Source organism: Staurois parvus, unplaced genomic scaffold (assembly GCF_062004578.1).
Source record: "Staurois parvus isolate SC_StPar_1 unplaced genomic scaffold, SC_StPar_1.0 ptg000030l, whole genome shotgun sequence".
In the NCBI taxonomy this organism is placed as follows: domain Eukaryota; kingdom Metazoa; phylum Chordata; class Amphibia; order Anura; family Ranidae; genus Staurois; species Staurois parvus.
Genome location: NW_028317826.1, coordinates 7,427,202 through 7,441,503, shown reverse-complemented (window position 1 = coordinate 7,441,503; position 14,302 = coordinate 7,427,202). Strand labels below are relative to the sequence as shown.

The 14,302-nt window shown below is 39.6% G+C and overlaps 1 protein-coding gene across 1 annotated transcript in view; it reads right to left on the bottom strand.

The window, feature by feature from the left end:
• Positions 1 to 11,688, bottom strand: part of HAS2 (hyaluronan synthase 2) — a 43,982-nt gene extending 32,294 nt beyond the window's left edge. Inside the window, exon 1 of the mRNA XM_089659072.1 lies at positions 11,188 to 11,688. The gene's annotated coding sequence lies outside the window, so the exon portion shown is untranslated. The remainder of the gene's footprint in view (positions 1 to 11,187) is intronic.
• Between the last annotated feature and the right edge of the window lie 2,614 nt (positions 11,689 to 14,302).

Below are 14,302 nucleotides of genomic sequence, written 5' to 3'. Positions count from 1 at the left end.
CTTATATCCAAAATAAGTGAATAAACAGTGCAAAAATTATGAGTGCAGCGCTAATTAGTATCTAATAGAACCGTAATACAATATATACTCAATCCCCAAAAAAATTCAATATACTCAATACATATACAGTGTCATGCATGTATTCCCTCATGGGGAATATCTCGTGCAAAAACGTGAAAAAGAAGTAATATATACTATAATAACATATATCCTGTGTAATAATAATAATATACACCCTGTGTATTACCCATGCAGTACACCCATAGCATGTGGTAGGAGGCTGGAAGATTTATCGTTTTGTGAGTGGAAATCTACTTTTTATACCTATTACCAATAAAATTACTGGTTGCACTATGGAGGGTCTCTGCTTGTGTCTTACTATGACCCTGGGAGGAGCTGGCTGCTAAACTGGTGGACGCTGGAGGAGGAAGATATTTTCTAGAGAGTGATCCATACTGATAGGATTGTGTGATCCTGAAAGCGTGCTGGCCCCTTGGGGTCTAAGGAAGGAGGTGAGGGGGCATTTTGGCTGTTAAGGATTGTCACGTGTGAATCACGTACACTGCACATAATTTTGCATGAAGAGTGGAGTGTGAAGTTCATCATTAAGCACAGCATCATCAGTATTATTATTATTAACTTTGGACTTTTCTCGTATTTGAACTATCGTTTATTCCTTTGTGCATTTTTTGTGTGGCACTGTTTATTATTAGTATATATGTTATTATAGTATATATTACTTCTTTTTCACGTTTTTGCACGAGATATTCCCCATGAGGGAATACATGCATGACACTGTATATGTATTGAGTATATTGAATTTTTTTGGGGATTGAGTATATATTGTATTACGGTTCTATTAGATACTAATTAGCGCTGCACTCATAATTTTTGCACGTTACATACTGTACATTCACGTATATCCTTGTCCTTAAAGATGGTACGATCTAAGGTCTCTGTCTCACATGTATGCATATACACACACTAGGGCAATGTGGAGAGGGGAGTGTGGCAAGAACCCAGAGTAAACCCATGCAAGCACAAGGAGAACATGCAAACTCTATGATGACATTGTCCTGACCAGGCATCAACCTGGGGACCTCAGTGTTCCAGGGCAAAACAGTTGACCACTAAGCCACTACACTGTCCACATACTATTAAGAGTGTTCGATGTCTATTCCATCGGTTGTACTCTGTGGCTCCTTTCACAGACACTGTTATGTAGGGAGTAAAGTTGAAAACCTTATCACAGAAGGGCAATGCCAGCATCCAACAATTTCATAAGTGTCCAATACTGAACATTTTCAGCAAGCTTGGATCTTTAATGCAGCAGAGTTCAGTGGCACAGAAAGTAAATAGGTAAATATGAATAGCTTTTTATGCCTTAAAAAATATGTAGCAACAGAGTCTCTTTAAGTCATTTAGTGTCATTTATATAAAAAACACACTGCTATTGGTTTAAGGACAGGAGAATGGGAAGGGGAGGGGGAGTGCACTCCTGGACATCAGACAAGGACTGTTAGTACAGAGGGTCCCAAAGACTGCTCTTCAGTTTTACTTCAATGATGAGTAGTTATTCATTGGTTGGGTGTTTCCCAATATGTGTGTACCTTTGAATTTGCCATGGAGTCAATTCTTGCTTACGGCCAATCAATTTTCTTATCTCTCCAGCTTTTGAAGTTCAATTGAGTACCTCAAACTGTCAGGCTTATGATGAATGATTTGGACTGTCAGTTTATCAGCTTATAAGGGATGTAAGTGGGCCACTTTGCTGAGAATATTTATTTCTCTGGATGTAATGTTCCACTCTATACGGATGAAAGGATTAGTAGAGGACTGCCACAAGGGAAGATTATGGAAATTTCATTGTGGGTTATTTAATAAGTTTCCCATGCTAAAACATTCAAAACATTTCCTCTTCCTCCAGAAAGAGTAAAAAATATAAATTGGAATCTGAAGGCAAATGAAGTGCTACTGGTTATTCCCAATGGATAGGAATAGACCACCCTCATACTATAATTTGACAAGAGCCAGTAGGGGGCTCCAGTGGGATGGCACTACTACTGTATGGAATACATAAGACAATTAATAATGATGAAATAGGATTCCATTAACCAATCCTGTTGTTTTAAGTTTTGTACATATTTTACTGCTATTAATAATGTGGTCTCTGCAGGTCATTATCACTACAGAGATGCTATCATAGGGCGAGTCAGTGCCATATTGGAAAATAATGGATTTCTTTCTGTATTGTGTTTTTATTTTGACTATTGCTAGTTTAATTCTAAATGAACAAAGCCTATAAATAATGTATTGGCTCCAGAAAATGCAAAAAAAACAAAGCCTGGTTATTTTTAGGTGTTAAAAGAAGAAAAAAAAGGCAATGGAACATATGCAATGTAGTAAAAAAAACTTGAAATAATCAAACAACCAATTAACTTAAAAGTTTCTACTTATTAATTTGATTCCAGGTTTAGGTAACATATAGCTGTGCAGCTTTAGAGGTACTACAAGTATTAATATCCTTATTTAAAGAGAATATGTCAGGGGAGTAATAAGAAAACCGCTGCGGATGACTTGATCTTAAAGGTATGGGCTCTGTGGCTATCATCCTTATCCTTGTCTTACTACTCAATCACGAACCAAGAAAAAGTATGCAGATCATGAGTTCTGACTTTACTGTCTGCATGTTTGTTCTGTTGGTACTGAAGCAAGATGAGGAAGATTACTTTTGTCTTTAGACTCTTCTTCTTATCATTAGTATTCTGGGGTACTAGGGGTTCACCTGACAGTTTTTATTGACCATGAGAATGACAATTGATAAGTCCCAGGACAAAAACCTGAATTCTTATCACTGGTTGTTTACTATGGGTTTCTCCATTGTTTACAATGACTTTTGTCTTTAGCTTCATCTTCTTTGGGATATCATTTGTATTCTAGAGTAGAAGTCTACCTGACAGTTTCAAAGTGTGTCCCTGTCAATTAAACTTAGAACAATGATTTAAAGCCTTTTAAAATTATTGCTGATACTGGGACTGAATCAGGGCCAGATCTAGCCTATCTGATTTGGAGGTGCAGTAAAAAAAAGTCAGGGGGTCATACTGTTAACACTGTGTTTTATCATTGACAATCTGCAGGAATGCAGGGAACCAGTATTTCCTTTTCACTCAACACTTCTTTATGACGAGTCACAACCTGGAAGTAATGTCTGACTGGTAGTGCAGAGGTAATGCAGGAGGTGAACAAGGAACAGTAGTATTTATTAGGTTGTCATTGGACTAAGGTGAATAAAAAGAACCTGTGCCCCTTTATGTCACAACCAGAGTTCTACTTTACTTCAGGGTCCTCATCAGAGTCCTCCTTTACACTATGGTCCCCATCTGAGTGCCCCCTTACATCAGTTTTCCTAATCAGAGTGCCCCCTTATATCAGTTGTCCCCATCAGAGTGCCCCCATATATCAGTTGTCCCCATCAGAGTGCCCCCTTACATCAACTGTTCCTATCAGAGTGCTCCCTAAATCAACCGTCCCTATCAGACTGTCCCCTTACATCAACTGTTCCCTTAAGAGTTCCCCCTTACAGCAAATATCCCAATCAGTGACCCCTTACATCAACTGTCCCCATCAGTGACCCCTTACATCAACTATCCCCATCAGAGTGCCACCTTGCATTAATTGTTCCCATCAGACCGGTTCACTGATTAGTGCACTCTCAGATACCTGGGAGCACAATTAAAATCTGGGGGGGGGGGGAGCACACCCCTAGACCTAGACTGAATGAAAAAAATGAAGGGCAGTCAAGCAAAAATGATATTGTGTTGATTGTTAGATGCTGAAGCATTAATTCATCCATTGGTGTATTACACTTCTAGCACTCTGGTGGAAATATTTCTATACTTGAATCCCCGTGTCTAGATTTCAGCTTTGGTCATTACAAGAAGGTCCCACTCACTACGGGATTGTTAACCACTTGCCCTCCAGAAGATTTAACCCAACCCCCCCCTTGTCCTGACCAGGCCATTTTTGGAGATGCGGTAGTGTTACTTTAACTGACAATTGTACAGTCATGCAACGTTGTACATAAATTACATTTATGTATTTTTTTCACACAAATAGAGCTTTCTTTCAGTGGTATTTGATCACCTCTGCTGTTTTAATTTTTTGCGCTATAAACAAAGTAAGACCGACTATTTTGAAAAAAAAACAATATTTTTGACTATTTGTTATAAAACATATCCAATAACAAAATTTCAAAAATCAAATTTCTTCATAAATTTAGGCCAAAATGTATTCTGAGACATGTCTTTCCTAAAAAAAATCCCAATAAGTGTATATTAATTGGTTTACGTGAAAGTTATAGCGTCTACAAATAGTGGTATATATAATGGGAGTTTTTATTATTTTTTTTATACTAGTAATGGTGGTGATCAGTGACTTAAAGCAGGACTGTGGTGGGCATTCTGACACTGAGTGGGAACTGATGTCCCCAATGACACTAATACAGTGATTAGTGCTAATAAAAAGCACTGACACTGTACTAATGACACTGGGCAGGAAGGGATTAACATCTGGGGTGATCAAAAGGTTAACTGTGTGCTATTTTTGTTTCACATAGCGTTCTGTGTTGTGTTTTACTAAGGAGACATACTGCTTTGTATCTCTCTGCTGTGCAGAGAGATACAAAGCAGAATGTCCATGCTGACAAGAAAGAGATCTGTGTCAGCCCTACTAACAATCACCAAGTCCTGGCAAAGAATTGCAGGCCAGGACCCAGTGATTGACATCGCACGCCCCCACACTCGGAAATGTAAACCATGTACAGTATATATATATATATATATATATATATATATATATGTGTGTGTGTGTGTGTGTGATTTTGCGCAGCCCTGCCGCCCTGCCGCCCTGTGGCAGTACTTCTGCTATAGGGTGAAGGGCAAGAGGCTAATGTACTTTATATTATGGATAATGCAAGATGAATGTGGGAATGCCCCTGGATAGAGGTATTATGGTAGGGAAATCCTGCTGTTGGAGCAGCCAACAGATATAAAAAACCAGCATGGACTTTAATTCAGTCCTCCAGATTTCTTATATAACTGAAATATTACTTTTGGTTGAACTGCCCTATTAAATACATATGTATGCTGAACATAAGAAAATAACTGGCTCCTCCATCTATCTTAATTGCAGGGATGAAGGAATCTCCACTGCCAGCTATTGTATTTAGGCTGCTACAGCACCCCTAGATGACAATGGTGTGACAAAAACATTCAGCCAAAAAATTTCCATCAGACTTGTTCCATCAGAGTTAATTTTTAAATTGAGCAGGGTGGTACTTGCAAGGCTACCTGCATCTCGAAGTTTGGGAAATCAGGAGAAATTGGTTGAAATTCAAGACGTCTAAGAGGTCTTTATTCTACTTTATGGTGCAAGAGCTTTGGGTCATCAGCATCAGCATTCTACAGTGCTGACAGAAGAAAATAACCATGAAGGAATAACACTTTTTGATTTTATAACTTATACAAGAAAACTGTACTGGGAGCAGCATGAAAGTGGCCATTGTTATCCTTATCCTAAAAAACGCTTTCTAAGCCAATGACCCAGAACATGAGGTTAGCAAAATCAAAACTCTAGATTTACATGTTTTTGGTCTTTGGATCATAAAAACTAGTCAACTAGAATTTTCAAAAGTTCAGCAATTGCACCCTACATGTAGCTTCAGTCCATGTTTCCTTGAATGCACCCAAGGACTAAGCACTATAGCCTGCTCACTATCAATGGAATAAAAAGCGTATGTTCTATATTTGGTCATAGTAGATAAAGCAGAAGGTGACATTGAAGAATCCAAAGCTTTGGAAAATGTGCCACTATTATCCAATGGAAAGTCACCCTTTGTAGAGATAACAGCTTCCTGTCCCTATATGAACAGCTTCAGACTCCCAGAATAAAACGCCAGATAATCTGTGGGCTGTCATCACCTCTCTAAGAATTATCCATCCCTCTTTGCTATCTCTAGCTAAGCCTTCTAACACAGGGAACTCCTCTAGTCTACAGCAGCCTCCAACTCCAGCCAGAGCAGCTATTGCATCACTTGGGGAGGTCTACATTTACTTGAGGAGGTCTACATTTTAGTGACGTCAAAGGTATTCCCCCATATGGATCACGTGGAGAATGGAGCACAAGAGGCAACTTCATAAATCTGGGAGCTTGCTGTTCAGGAGCTGAGCCAAACCTCATACACTGCTCCTTCTGTACAGCTAGTTTTATGATTAAATACTCTGCTCACTCCTGACTTTCTGTGCAAACAAGCCTGCTGCTGACTTCACGCAAAATAAGTCATGTCAGAAATTGCATCTCTTGTAAAAATCACATTTACAAAGCTTTAACACCAGCCTAAGGCACTCTATTGTTATGCACGTGACTGTAATTGTCAAATTTCATTGGACTCGACTGAAAATAACTGTCACATTTTTGAAAATAAGGACACTTATGCTGTTGTGTTAGCTTTGTGAACTGAGCCTTGTATGCGTGTTATAGTCCCACGTGCTTGTTTCTGTCTCTCTTTCCGGATGGCCCTGCCTCTCTTAATGACTTAGCTTTTCATTATGCTAGAAATTTGCCAAAAAAACGTTATAACCCTGACTGTTGGATCCAGCAGAGCTCTGGGTTCAAGCCCAAACAGGGAGGGATCACAAATGTGGTTTTCTAATACAGCATGGCTATCTGGAGGCTGCTCAGCTGCCAGTAACCTCACCCTGGACATCATTAAACAGGCTTTTATTGAAGTAGGTACTCTGCATGCCACGTTTCAGTCTAATTATCAAAAAGCAAGGAGAACCTAGGCTGTCTAGCCCTTGGATTGTTAGAATGTAACAGTTATAGAATTCTAAAAAAGCTCAAACAATGTAACAGCTATAGAACTCCCAATGGATCCTACAATGTAAATTCTAGTGAACTCTAAATGGCTCCTGCATTGTAACAGTTAAAGAACTCTAAATGACTTCTACAATGTAACATCTATAGAACTGTAAAAGTCTCATACAATGTAACATCCAGTGAACTCTCAATGGCTCCTGCAATGTAACACCTATATAACTCTCAATGGTTCCTACAATGTAACATCTAAAAAACCCTCAATGGCTGCTATAATGTAATGTCAATGGAACTCCCAGTGGCTCCTACAAAGTGACATCTATAAATTGCTAAGTGGCTCATACAATGTAACATCCATGGAACTCTCAATGGCTCATAACATCTGTAGAACTCTCAATGGCTTCTACAATGTAACATCTATAGAACTCTTAATGGATCATACAATGTAACATCTGTAGAACTCTCAATGATTCTTACAATGTAACATCTAAAGAACCCTCAATGGCTGCTACAAGGTCATGTCAATGGAACTCCCAATGTCTCCTACAATGTGACATCTATAAAATTCTAAGTGGTGAAATAGCTCATACAATGTAACATCTATAGAACTTTCAATGGTTCATACAATGTAACATCTATAGAACTTTCAATGGTTCATACAATGTAACATCTACAGAACTCCCAATGGCTCTAACATCTAAAGGACTCTAAATGACCCATACAATGTAACAGTTACAGCATTCTAAAAAGCTCCTGGATTATAACAGTTATAAAATTCTAAACGGCTCATAGAATATAACAATTACAGAATTCTAAACTGATGATATCATGTAACGGTTATGGAACTCTAAGATGCTGATGCAGCGCAGCCACAAACTGTAGCTAGCTAATAACTCTTAGCTGATACAATGTAGCAAGTTTTGAATTCTAAGAACAATAATACAGTGCAGAAGGGGAAAGCCTTTGCACGGGGCAACAGGGTACATTCAGTAGACCCTTACCTAGTGTTCCCTAGTGCATGTTAGAGAATGAAAGTCACATTCTGATTGGTTGCTATGACAACAATTGCTTTTTTAACCTTTGCTTCACTTGTAGCCAGACTTTGGCAATGTTATAGAACCCTAAGCTTCTGGTACAGTTTAATAGTTTAGAACTTTAAATCCTGCTGATATAGTGGAATAAAGAGCTGTTGCTAATAGCAACAAGAGTCCATATAATAAAATCAAACAGAGATGCAGATTTGTTACCCCACCCCCAAATGGTCTCCAAAAATTCAATAATTGTTCCTATAGATGAGCACATATTCAGTTTGGTTATATAGAGAAACTAATAATGTTGAGGGGGTCTCAGTGGCAAAATGCCCCCACCCCCCAACAAAAAAAAACTTCATTGACTTGGCCACATCTTTAAAAAGTTGGCACAACTAGGTCTGAGAATTAGCTAAAGTGTGATTGGCTACTAGGATGATGCCACTATGTTCCCTTCTCCCTGGTATTCATAAATCTCAGTTCTCCTATAGAGAATCTTGAAGTGTTGACAATGCTACAGTTTAGCAACCCAAGGACTGGTGATACAATGGAGCAACCAGAGGTTTGTGGAATAATGGAAGGGTTTTTATACCCCTCCAGGCCACTGACACAAATGTTATTTGGGACAAGCTGGGATGTTGAACAGAACATCCTTCTTTCATTCAAATGCAGAGCTGGAGAGGTGTGAAGACAGACCTGCCCATGGGCACAGGTCTGGACAAAGCCCACCCTGGATCCACAATTCCAATAGAGGTGTCTGTGTCACATCATCTTTAAGTCTTTTTGTCATTGCCTCTGAGGTTGGACTTGACACCCCCCCCCCCATACCTAGACAAGTCCTTGGCACGTATTTCTGTATTCCTAGAAGCAATAATCACAGCCACAATCCCCCTCCCCTCCTCTGCAGTCATCATCGCCTGCCTTACTTATAAGGGAAGGGGCTGACTACTACAATGAATGGATGCATTCTATTACAATACACATATGTAACACTTATTAGCAACTGTGAAAATATATTGCCTGAGGATGGACTATATCCTTTGCATGCCTGAGTATAATAAATGTTACTATTATAAGTAAATGGCACATCTGTTTATAAATATAATAAATGCCACTATTACATGTAAATGACACATCTGTTTATAAATATATATATAATGAATGCTACTATTACGTGTAAATGGCACATATGTTTATAAATTTATATAATAAATGTCATTGGTATGTGTAAATGGCACATATGTTTATAAATATATATATTAAATGTCACTATTACATGTAAATGGCACATCTGTTTATAAATATATATAATAAATGCCACTATTACGTGTAAATGGCACATACGTTTAAAAATATATATAATAAATGTTACTATTACGTGTTACTGACACATCTGTTTATAAATATATATAATACATTTAACTATTACATGTAAATGGCACTTTTTTTTATTTTTATTGTAAGGGATATGTGTAAATATTTATATATATTTCTACATCTACAGTTGATTGTGAAGGTTTTCATTTATCTAAGTCTAAATAAAAAAGCTGGATTGCACTATCCAGTTAAACATTAAAGAACAAGACCAGATGAATGTGAACTACTACATTGAAAAAGTAGCATTTTGCAAAAAAAAAAAAATTCTATGAATTAGGACCACTTCTAGGAGAAGCAGGCATATTGTGCCAACTTAACTGCTGTGCAACCAGAAGTTCCAGCAGGGCACCCAACCAGTCCCACAGCCTGCTCCAAGCACCACTGATGGGAGTAGAATCAGACCCATCACCCCTCTGTTGCTGCTGTAGAACTACAAATCTCAGCAGGTCACACTACTACTCCCACAGCCTGTCCATTGATGGGAGCAAAAGATGTCCCATCAGCCATCTATAGCTGCTGTAGAACTACAAGTGCCAGTAGGTCACAATACAAGCCCCACATTCTGCCCCTAGGATCACTCATGGGAGCAAAATTAGAACCATCACCCCGCCCTAAAGCTACTGTAAAACTAAAAGTCTCAGTAGGCCACCCTACCATCTCCACAGTCTATCCTTTTTTGCAAAAAAAAAGTCTATGATTCAAAATCACTTTTAGCAGAAGAAAGCACATTATACCCATTTAGCTGCTGTGGAACCACAATTTCCAGCAGACCATCCTACCAGTCCCACAGAATACCCATAAGATCACTGATTAAAGCAGAATCAAACTTATCACCCCTTCTATACCAGCCAAATAACTAAAAATCCCAGCAGGCCACCCTACCATCTCCACAGTCTACCCTTATTGCAAAAAAAAAAAAAAACATTCTATGAACCAAAACCACTTTTAGGAGAAGCAGGCATATTATGCCCATGTATCTGCTGTGGAACCACAAGTTCCAGAAGGTCACCCTACCAGTCCCACAACCTGCTCCCTAGGATCACTGATGGGAGCAGAACCAGACCCATCACCCCTCTATAGCTGCTGTAGAACTACAGGTCCCAGTAGGTCACCCTGACAGCCTCACAGCCTGTCCCAAGGTTCAGTGATGGAAGCAAAATTAGACCCATCACCCCTCTAGAGCTGCTGTAGAACTACAAGTCCTAGCAGGTTACAATACTAGTCCTACAGCCTGCCCCCTAGGTAAACTTACGGGAGCAGAACCAGACTTATCAAACCTCTAGAGCTTCTGTAGAACTACAGGTCCCAGTAGGTCACTCTGCCAGCCTCACAGCCTGTCCCAAGGTTCACTGATGGGAGCAGAAGTAGACCCATCACCCCTCTAGAGCTGCTGTAGAACTACTAGTCCTAGTAGGTTACCATATAAGTCCCACAGCCTGCCCCCTAAGTTCACTGATGGGAGCAGAACCAGACTTATCACACCTCTAGAGCTTCTGTACAACTACAGGTCCCAGTAGGTCACTCTGCCAGCCCCACAGCCTGTCCCAAAGTTCACTTATGGGAGCAGAAGTAGACCCATCACCCCTCTAGAGCTGCTGTAGAACTACAAGTCCTAGTAGATTACCATACTAGTCCCACAGCCTGCCCCCTACGTTCACTGATGGGAGCAGAACCAGACTCATCACACCTCTAGAACTGCTGTAGAACTACAGGTCCCAGTAGGTTACCCTGTCAGCCCCACAGCCTACCCCTAGGATCAAAAGCAGTACCAACACCACTCTTCAGCTGCTGTAGAACTACAGGTCCCACCAGCCCAACAGCCTGCCCATAAGCACTGCAGAAACTTTTGCACCACGTGTAAAGCCAAGCAGCAGTAGAAAGTTTGCTCTGCATTCAAGCATCACTGTACCTTGAGTCTCCCAGGGTTCCGGTGGTCACAGGCTTTGTGTGGTCTTCTTGAACAAACAGTTTCCAACACTGAGGTAATATAATAGATGAAGTATGCTCAGCAATGTTACAGCAACCATAAAAAAAAGTGAAAAACCACTTGGAGCAAGTAAGTGGTTGTGTTAAAAAAAAAATTAAAATTAAAATTAAAAGAATTTAAAAATCCACTTGTATTCCAAGTTTTAAAAAAATCTATCTAGACTAAAAATATATAAAAACTAAAAAAAAAAAAAGCTTATGTTGCCTATCTGCCCAGGGCTGGTAATGTACATACAGTGCAAGGCATTGAGCAGTGGGCAGTCCAGATGTGCAGCATCAGTGTACAGTCTGTAGTGTGAGGCTGACACACCAGTGTGGAGCCCTCTTTAAGAGAACTTCTCCAAACCATCAGCGATTAATTTTTTCCAGACCTTCTCCTTTGACATTTCCTCTTTTTTTTATGCTGTTGCCTTTCTTCCTCCAAGTTACAGGGGTCTTTAAACCAGTGCAAATAGAGCTGGGGATCCTGTCTTTATTAGGGGAGGGACTCAGGGAGGAGGGAACTTCACCAAAAAAAAAAAAAAAAAACTCATTCACTTTTTTTTTCTCTTGGCAGGGGTGAGTTTAAAGAAAAAAAAGCATGCAATTAACATAATTGCAACCATTGTATGAGCCTACATAGGGTGTCACCACCTGATTTTTTTTAATATCGTACATAGAGATTTTGCTAGAAGGGGACTTGCTGTTGAAGTTCTTTGTAGAACTGATGCCATTTTTTTTTATTTAAAACTTTTGCAAAAGTTTAGGCAGTTTGACCATCCAGCATGCTATCCCATTTAACTGATGCTCACGGACAGCTTGCCTTTTCCTAAAGCCATCAGAATCGTTAATTCAACAGCCATGGAAGGGTTAAAAAGACAGGGATGTTAATATATACCTTTTTTATTTATTTATTTATTTTTTTTTATTTGGGGGTTATGGAGGGAAAGTTTGTTACCCAGCATCACAAATTTAAAATAAAAAAAGTGCCCCCTTGCCCCAGTCCAGTGGCAAAGTTTTTAATATCAGACTAGCTCCCCTCCAGAGTACAGAGATGCTTAGAGTTAAATGTCACCGACACAGGCTGCAGTTTGAGGAACGGTCGGTAGATGGCGCTGTTGAGAAAATAATAACTATACAGTATAGAGAAAATCATGGCAAGGTTTTTTTTTTTTTTTTTTTTACTCTTACAAAATTGCTTCTGAGACTCCACTGTATTGCAGAAATGCTAGCTGTGAACACTGCAAGCTTGCTGGAACAAGAGTTGTAGTGTGCTTCCAGCTGAGATTGCAATAAGCACTGTAAGTCTCAGTAAAGAAGTGAAAGTGTCACAGCATCATCCCCATAAAACTACCAACCCTTTTCTGCTGATGGCTGGAGGTAAAAACAACTGATTATTGAATTGGGCCACTGGAAATATTTCCTACCCCCCCCCCCTAAGAGGTAAATAAACATGCTGGCACACAGATCTCATTGCAAACATGTGGTACTGGCTAATATGACTTTGATGAGGTTGTTACAAAGCACAGCAGTGGGGAAGGGGGGTGGAGAGGGGGGTTATTACCATAATAGACTAGTTAGGAAATCTGAAAAAAATGATCTTTTATGTTTTCTGCATAAAAATGGCAATCGCATGCAAAATAAACAAATAAATTAACAAACAAATTAATTATAAATAAATAAATACATACCTACATATATGAATAAATAGACTAAATCTGACCCATAATTAAAAATGGAAATGGATGTATTTTCCAATAATTTTTATTCTTTTACCAAGGCATTTAAAACAATTACATATGACCCATTTGAACATGGCAGTTGGAATATATTTCTATAAATATTATAAACAGGATTTCTATAGCTCCAGCAGTTTGCGCAGCACTTTATTATATAAAGGGGGACAATACAATTACAATACAGTTCAATACAGAAGGAATAGGAAAGTCCTGCTCATGGAAATGACAATGTAAAGGAAGGGGGAGGAGGTACAGTATGGAATCCATTTCTACTGCAAATGTTGTAATCACAGTGAACAGTCTGTATGTTCCATGCTTCTATTATTCAGTTTTTCAATAAAAATTTAATAAAATCAGACACTTTGTAAAAAAAAAAAATAATAACATGCAGCTTACTAGACCTTAGACCTAGGGTCTCCAAACTTTTAAAACAAAGGGCCAGTTTAGTGCCCCTCAAACGTCAGGGGGGCCAGACTGTGGATAGTGCCCCCAAAAAATGCCTTGGTATTATCTTAAAAAAAAACGCTGTGACTCTTACCTAGGAGTATACAATGCCATAGGCGTGTTGTTCAGTAGGATTAATGGTGCCACATCATTGGTATTAGCTGAAGGAATAGTGCTCCATCATTGGTATTAGTGGGAGGAATGATGCCCCACTGTTGGTGTCAGTGGGAGGAATAGTGTCCCATCATTAGTATTAGTGGGAGGAATATTGCCCCATCATTGGTGTTAATGGGAGGAATGGTGCCCCATTATTGGTGTCAATGGGAGGAATGGTGCCCCATTATTGGTGTCAATGGGAGGAATGGTGCCCCATCATTGGTGTCAGTGGGTGGAATGGTGTCCCATCATTGGTATTAGCTGAAGGAATAGTGCTCCATCATTGGTATTGGTGGGAGGAATGATGCCCCACTGTTGGTGTCAGTGGGAGGAAGTGTCCCATCATTAGTATTAGTGGGAGGAATAGTGCCCTATCATTGGTGTCAATGGGAGGAATGGTGCCCCATTATTGGTGTCAGTGGGAGGAATGGTGCCCCATTATTGGTGTCAATGGGAGGAATGGTGCCCCATCATTGGTGTCAGTGGGAGGAGTGGTGCCCCATCATTGGTGTCAGTGGGTGGAATGGTGTCCCATCATTGGTATTGGTGGGAGGAATGATGCACCATTGTTCGTGCCAGTGGAAGGAATAATTTCCCATCTCTGGTGTCAGTGAGAGGAATTGCAACCCGTCTTTGGTGTCAGAGGAAGGAATACTGCCTTGTATCAGTAGAATGAATAGTGCCCCAAGGGTCAGGTAAAGGCAAGCAGAAGGCCACATC